A 7,701-nucleotide genomic window follows, 5' to 3' on the forward strand; every position below is an offset into this window, starting at 1 on the left:
AAAAGACAGGCAAGCATCTTAACAATATTCCTCTCTTTTACCCACTCAAACTATGCCTCAATCCCTGTATCCCAGAGCCCTGTTGTTCCAAAATTGTGCATACATCATCATTTACCTCTGACCCACTTAGACCATGTAAATCTGCCTAACTTCTCCCATCTGCCATGTTCTTCCATTCCCCTCTCCTTTCTTGTGTATTGCCTCCCCGGCCCCCCCAGCACCCAAGCTATCCTGTGTCTATATCCTACCCTGTGCTCTAGGTTACCCTCCCTTCCTCCCCTCAACTCATCCCATACATCCCGGTGATCAGCAAATATATATATATAATTTCTCCCCCTTTTAGGGTGGGTTCTTTTTTTTAGTCTTTTAGAATAATGGTCCTATGCAGTATTTCTCCTTTTTTGACTGACTAATTTCACTCAGCCACTCTGGTGTGGCTCTGTGTGTTAATGCGCCAGATTGCAAAGCTGTTTGAACTGCAAGTTCGGCGGTTCAAGCTCACAAGCTCCTCGGAAACCCTATACAGGGTCGCTGTGGGTCGGAACCGACTCGATGTCACTTAACAACAACAACAGCAACAATTTCACTTAGCAGAATGTACTCAAGGTTCATCCATGTTTTGTGCTGGCTTGCAGCTTCCTTGTTGTTCTTCAAGGTAGCATAGTATTCCATTGTGTGTATGTACCATTCTTCAGTTGCTTATCCATTCTTCAATTGATGGGCACTTAGGCTGTCTCCATCTTTTTGCTATTGTAAACAGTGCTGCTATGAACATTGCTGTGCATATATCTACTCGTTTTATGGTTAATATTTCTTGTGGGTAAATACCAAGTAGAGTAATTCCTGGATCATAAGGCATTACTCTTTCCAACCTTTTGAGGAAGTTCCATATTGCTTTCCAGAGAGGTTGGACCATTTTGCAATCCCACCAACAATATAGTATATTACTTGTCTCTCTGCATCCTGCCAGCATTTATTGTCCTCTGCTTTTTTTTATCTTTGCTGTTACTGCAGGTGTGAGACGATATCTCATTGTTATTTTGCTTTGCATCTCTCTAATGGCTAGTGATCTTGAACATTTCTTCATGTATTTGTTGGCAGCCCGGATCTCCTCCTTGGTGAAGTGTCTGTTCATGTCCTGTGCCCGTTTTTTAATTGGGTTATTTGTCTTTTTCTTGTAGAGTTGTTGTAGTTTCCTATATATTTTAGAAATGAGTCCCTTGTCTGAAGTGTCTTTGCAAAAGATTTTTTTCCCATTCTGTGGGTTCCCTTTTTACTCCTTTGGAGAAGTCTTTTGATGCACATGTTTTTAATTTTTAGTATGTCCCAATCATCTACTGTTGTTTGTGTAGTGTTTAAAATGTTTGGTAGTCTCTGTATGCCCTGTATTAGAGCCCTCACATTTGTCTCTACATAATTTTGGGATTCACATTTAGGTCTTTAATACATGTTGAGTTGGTTTTTGTATAGGGTGTGAGGTAAAGGTCTTGTTTCAGTCTTTTGCATATTGCTTTCCAGTTCTGCCAGTACCATGTGTTACAGAGACTATCTCCTCCCCATGCAATATACCTAGGCACTTTGTTGAAAATTTGTTGGCTGTATGTGGATGGGTTAATTTCTGGATTCTCAATTCTGTTCCATTGATCAATGTATCTTTCATTGTACCATTACAAGGCTGTTTTGACCAGTGTAGCCGTGTAGTAAATTATAAAATTGGGGAATGAGAGATTTCCAACCTTGTTCTTTTTCTTAAGCAGTGCTTTGCTTATCCTGGGCCTCTTTCCATTCCATATAAAGTTTGTAGTTGCTTTTTCCATCTCCTTGAAGAATGTCATTGGAATCTGGATTGGGATTGCATTATATGTGTAAAATGCTTTGGGCAGTATTGACATTTTCATGATGTTAAGTGTTCCTATCCAGGAGCATCATATATTCGTCCACTTTCGTAAGTCTCTGTTGGTTTCTTGTAGTAGTGTTTTGCCGTTTTCTTTGTATAGGTCCTTTGTTTCTCTGTTTACATTTATTCCTAGCTATTTCATCCTTTGGATAGCCATTGTAAATGGCATTGCTTTCCTAATGTCCTTTTGAACACTGTCATTGTTACGGTAGAGGAATCCATCTGATTTTTGTATGTTGATCTTATACCCTGCCACTTTGCTGAATCTTCCAATGATGTTTTGTAGCTTTTTTACTGAGTCTTTGGGGTTTTCTATGTGTAAGATCATATCCTCTGGAAATACAGAGTTTTACTTCCTCTTTGTCAATTTGGATTTAATTCCCCTGTCTTGCTGTATAGCTCTGGCTAACACTTCAGCACAATATTGAATAGGAGTGGTGACAGAGGGCATCCTTGTCTGGTTCTGGTTCGCAGAGGGAAGGCTTTCAGTTTCTCTCCATTGAGAGTAATGTAGTCTGTTGGTTTTGTATATATGCTTTTAATTATGTTGAGGAATTTTCCTTTGATTCCTACTTTTTTGAGCGTTTTTATCAGGAACGAATTTTGGATTTTGTCAAATGCCTTTTCTGCATGGAATTATATGTGGTTCCTTTCCTTTTTCTTATTTATATGTGAATTACAGTAATTTTTTTTCTAATGTTGAACATTCGATCCGATGCTTGCATCCCTGTTATAAAACCCACTTGGTCATGATGTATTATTTTTTTGATGTGTTGCTGGGATTCTGTTGGCTAGGATTTTGTTGAGAATTTTTGAGTCTATGTTCATGAATGATATTGGTCTATTATTTTCTTTCTTAGTGATGTCCTTCCCTGGTTTTGGTATGAGGGTTAATGCTTGCTTCGTAAAATGTATTAGGAAGTTTTCCATCCTCTTTATACTGGAATAATTTGAGTAGAATTGGTGACAGTTCTTCCCTGACTATTTGGTAGAACTCACCAGTGATGGCATCTGCGCCTTGGTTTGTTTTGGTTGGGAGTTTTTTGATGACCTGATCAATTTCTTCTTTTGTTATAGATCTGTTCAGGTTTTCTACTTCACTCTGTGTAAGTTTAGATAAGTCATGTTTTTCTAAAAATGTATCCATCTCTTCTAAATTTTCAAATTTGTTGGAGTACAACTCTTCATACTATTCTGTTATCCTTTTGATTTCCTTTGGCTCCGTTGTAACATCACCCATATGGTTTCTAATGCCCGTTATTTGTGTCTTATCCCTCTTTTCTTTTGTTAAGTTTGCCAGTGATTGTCAAGTTTATTAATCCTTTCAAAGAACTCCCTTCTTGTCCTGTTGATTCTCGCTATAGTTATTGTTTTCCATCTCATCTATTTCTGCTATAATCTTTATTATTTCTTTTCTTTTGGTTACAGTAGGTTCCCTCTGTTGATGTGTTTCTAATTGCTGGAGATGCTGTGTCATGTGTTAATTTTGGTTCTTTCTTCTTTTTGGATATGCAAATTTATCACAATGAATTGACCTCTCAACACTGCTTTTTCTTTGTCCCATAGATTTTGGTATGTTGTGTTTTCATTCTCATTTGTTTCTAGGAACTTTATGAGTTCACATTTGATTTCTTCTACTACCCAGTTGCTTTTCAGCAGGGTGCTACTCAGTTTCCATGTATTCATCTTTATTTCCTTGGTCTTCTTATCATTGATTTCTAGTTTTATAGCATTGTGGTCTGAAAAGATACTTTGTAGTATTCTGATGTTTGTAAATTTATGGAGGCTTGCTTTGTGACCTAACACATGGCCATTTCTGGAGAATGTTCCATGTGCACAGGAAAATAATGTATATTGTGCTGTTGTTGGGTTGAATGCTCTGTACACATCTATGACGTCAAGTTGGTTGATTTTGCTGTTTATTTCCTCTGTAACTTTATCGAGTTTTTTTCTGGTTGTTCTGTCCCTTTTCGAAAGTGGCATATTAAAATTAAAATCTCCCAGTATAATTATAGGTTTATCTATTTCTTTCTTCAATTCTAATAGGCTTTGCTTCATATATCTTGGAGCTTCTCATTGGGAGCATAGATAGTTATTATGGTTAGGTCCTTTGCTCATTTGATCCTTTGATCATGAGATAGTGTCCTTCTTTATCTCTTATGCTGGTTTTTGTCTTAAAGTTCACTTTATCAGAGATTAGTATTGCCAATCGTGTTTGTTTATTATTGCACTTAGTTTGGTATATTTTTTACCATCCTTTAACTTTTAGTCTGTTTTTGTGTTTGTGTGTAAGGTGTGTCTCCTGCAGGCAGCTTATTGAAGGATCTTGTATTCTTATCTATCTGCCACTCTCTGGCTCTTCACTGGTGCAATTAATCCATTGGCATTCAGTGTAATTATCAATAGGTATGAATTAATTGCTGTCATTATGTTAATTTTTTGTGGTGCTGTTAGTTCCTTTGTTTTGCATGTGTTCTTCTGCTGAGTTCCTGTTTTTTGTTCTATTTCTTGTCAGTTTCTTCTCAGTTTTCATGTTTCCTTCTTCTAATTGGATCTTCATTTTCATGGTAAGTTGTGAAGTGTTAATTTTCTTTGAGGTTTCTCTATAGTCTAGTCATTTCCCCCCTATTTAAAGACAGTGTTTTGTACTTTGTTTGTAACCTACCTGACCTCCTCACCACCTGGATTTGTGTTCCTATGTTTTTCCCTTCTTTGACACTATTAATATTTTGATCTTTGGTTCACTCACAGGTCCTCTGAATTCACCTGTAATTTTGTTCTATTCTGAACTCTGCTATCTCTCAACTCAGTTCCAGGTGGTGTTGCCATGACTGTGAATCTTTGGTTGTTTTCTGTTCTTGTTGGTTTTCTTTTCAAAGAACTCCGTTTAGGATGTTTTGAAGCACTGGATTGGTTTTGACAAAATCTCTTAGCTTCTGTTTATCCTGGAATGTTTTGATTGCACCATCGTATTTGATCAACACTTTTGCTGGATAGACGCTTTTTGGCTGGCAGTTTTTTTCTTTTAGGGTTTTATATATGTCTCCTCATTTCCTTCCTTCCTGCATCGTTTCTGCTGAGAAGTCAGAGCCTAATCAGATTTGCTTGCCTTTTAGATAAGACTTCTCTTTTCCCTGGCTGCTTTTAGGATTCTCTCCTTGTCTTTGATTTTGGAGAGCTTGATTATGGTATGTCTTGATTTTCTTTAGGGGGGTCTATCTTTCCTGGAGTTTATTCAGCTTCTTGAGTGTCTTCTCATCTTTCAAATGTTAAGAAAATTTTCTTCCAATAATTCCTCAGCTATATCCTCTGTGGACTTCTGTGGTTCTTCCTGTTCTGGAATGGTAATAATTCTTCAGCTATTCCTCTTCATGTTATCTACCATGAATCTTATGCTCTCTTCAGATTTTTTTTATCTTTTTGTTCTGCTTGCTCCTCTGTCATAGCACTTTTGAGAGATTTGTCTTCCAGCTCGTTGGTTCTGCCTTCCATCTCTTCACTTCTATTTTTTTCCCTTTCAATGTATTGTCCATTTCTGATATTTTATTATTAATTATCTGGATTTCTTTTTGCATGTTTTGAATTGTTTCCAATGCTGTGTCTATTTTGTTTGATTGCTCCTGTAGTACTTTCCTGACTTCTTCCTTATTTTCCTCCACCCCTTTTCCGTGCATTTGAATTTGTTTTCATATCATTCTTCTGAATTCCTTCTCAGGCAGATCCAAAACCTGCTATTCTTCTACTGGAAATACTGTGTCTGCCTCCAGCTCATTTGTCTCAGTTACCCTTTTCTGGTTTGGGACATGTTTTATAATCTTTTTGTGTGTGTGTTTTCCTGGACATTTTTAGTAGTTAATGTAGATTTGTGTTTGTTTGTTTTAATGTTTTATTGTGAATTATATGATAGTTTACATAGGAGACCATTAGCTTTACATTCATCCTATCGTATATTGTTTCATTGCCATGGTTATAGTCCTGTCCATGCATCATCAACCAACCAAAGGGTGTATAATGCAAGCCTGGCCGCCAGTCGTCAGCACACAGCCCCTCTCCCTCTCTGGGTCTAAAGATCCCAGCTGCTCCACCTCTCCATGTCCTCATCTCTGCCTCCATCTTTGGTGTCACTGCTTCTCTGGGTAGGGTCCCGGTCTCTGTTTTTCTCCCTTTATGGTCTGAAGGACCTCCGCTCCTAGACTGCTAAGTCAGTCCCTCCCCTCGTTTGCTACAAAATGTATACCTTTACATTTCCAACCCACACAATCATTCCTGATAACAATTATTTACTACTGTATCATAAGAGACCTATCTGCATCTTGTTTCATCACCCATGCCCAGACAGATTGAATATTACTCAGTGGAGAGTCTACCTTCCTCCACACCCTCTGGATCTAGGCTCCCTCTTGAAAGCTGGTAAGCCAGTCACTTCTTGCCTTTTTAACACCCCCCCCCCTTTTTTTTTTTTTTGGATAGCCAATGTTCAAGTTTCCCATTCCTGTCTACTCTGTGTATGGAGGGGTTAGGACTGATGCTTGCTGTAAAGATTTGTTCCCTCCTTTGAGCTACTGCATCCATAAGTGTAGGTCAAGTTCATCAAAGTGTATGAGATTACTCTTTTTTACCTCTTCTTTCTTCTTCTAGTTGAGCTGTGGTCATCCAGTCATTGAAGCCAGGTCAAGTGGGTATTATCTGCAAGTGTAGGTGTTCTTATGCTTGTGCCCTCTCTTCTTATCAGCTAGATGCTTCACTCTCCACTCTAGTCACCTGTAGCTATGTCACTGACTCTGGGCCCAAGAGACCCCAGGTCTTGCCACACTGCTGGCCAACCAGGTCTCCAGCATGGTTCACAGGAGTCTATTGAACGTGGTAGGGCTTAGCTCGCCTCTTCATTGCTGTTTTTCCCTCACTTCCCCATATTGGTGACGAAAGTGGTCACCAATCAGAACTTGTATTCCCATGTAGTCTTAGTCTTGTAAAGCGGTTTGCCCTGAGGGCACCCAACTACTTGCCTTGATGTCTCCTGGGTGAACAATTTGCTTATTCTTGTAGTAATCAGTCGGACTACCTATATTGTTTTGTATTTTTCCTGTAGGTCTTTCTTTCAAGAAGTATCTTCTGTTCTTCTAGCTGCTCCAGGTTTGTCTGCTTGTCCTTTCAAGTGGTAATTTCCCACCTCAGAAGATTCTGGAAGCGGTTCAGGATTCCACCTATGTTCTTATGTAATGCAGTGGCTCCGCAAGAAGCCTCTTTCACTGGGCATGTTGTAGCCCCATTTTAGGTATTCCAATCAATTATAGGCAGAAGTCTTTCTATGGTGATATTTCTGGCTATTCCTTTCTCTCCCCCTCAAGTGTCAATTTCATAATGGTATGCCAGGGAAACCAAGATTCAAAAGACATCCAAGCATCTTAACATTATTTCCTCCCTTTTCTCCATTACAACCATGTCTCAACCCTGTATCCCAGAGCCCTGTTGTTCCAAGGTTGTACATATATCATAATTTACCTATGTCACACTTAGCCCATGCAAACCTGCCTAACTGTTTTCCTGTCTGCTTTATTCTTCCAGTTCCCTCCCCCTTCTTGTGTGTAGCACCCAAACTATCCTGTGTCTATTCCCTACCCTGTGCTCCACCTTCCCCTTCCTCCCCTTACCCCACCTCCCTAATCCAGTTAACCAGCAAAGAATCCTCTCCCTGCCTTTAGTATAGGTTGTTTTTCTTAGTCTTTTACAGTAGTGGTCCTATGCAGTATTTCTCCTTTTGTGACTGACTAATTTCACTCAACATAATGTCCTCAAGGTTCATC

General features: G+C 38.9%; 1 protein-coding gene across 1 annotated transcript in view; it reads left to right on the forward strand.

Annotated features, from left to right (window-relative positions):
• Positions 1 to 7,701, forward strand: part of CHM (choroideremia (Rab escort protein 1)) — a 304,050-nt gene that overhangs the window by 96,813 nt on the left and 199,536 nt on the right. The gene's annotated exons all lie outside the window — the stretch shown is intronic.

The sequence above is a fragment of the Chrysochloris asiatica genome, unplaced genomic scaffold (assembly GCF_000296735.1).
Source record: "Chrysochloris asiatica unplaced genomic scaffold, ChrAsi1.0 scaffold00167, whole genome shotgun sequence".
NCBI lineage: Eukaryota > Metazoa > Chordata > Mammalia > Afrosoricida > Chrysochloridae > Chrysochloris > Chrysochloris asiatica.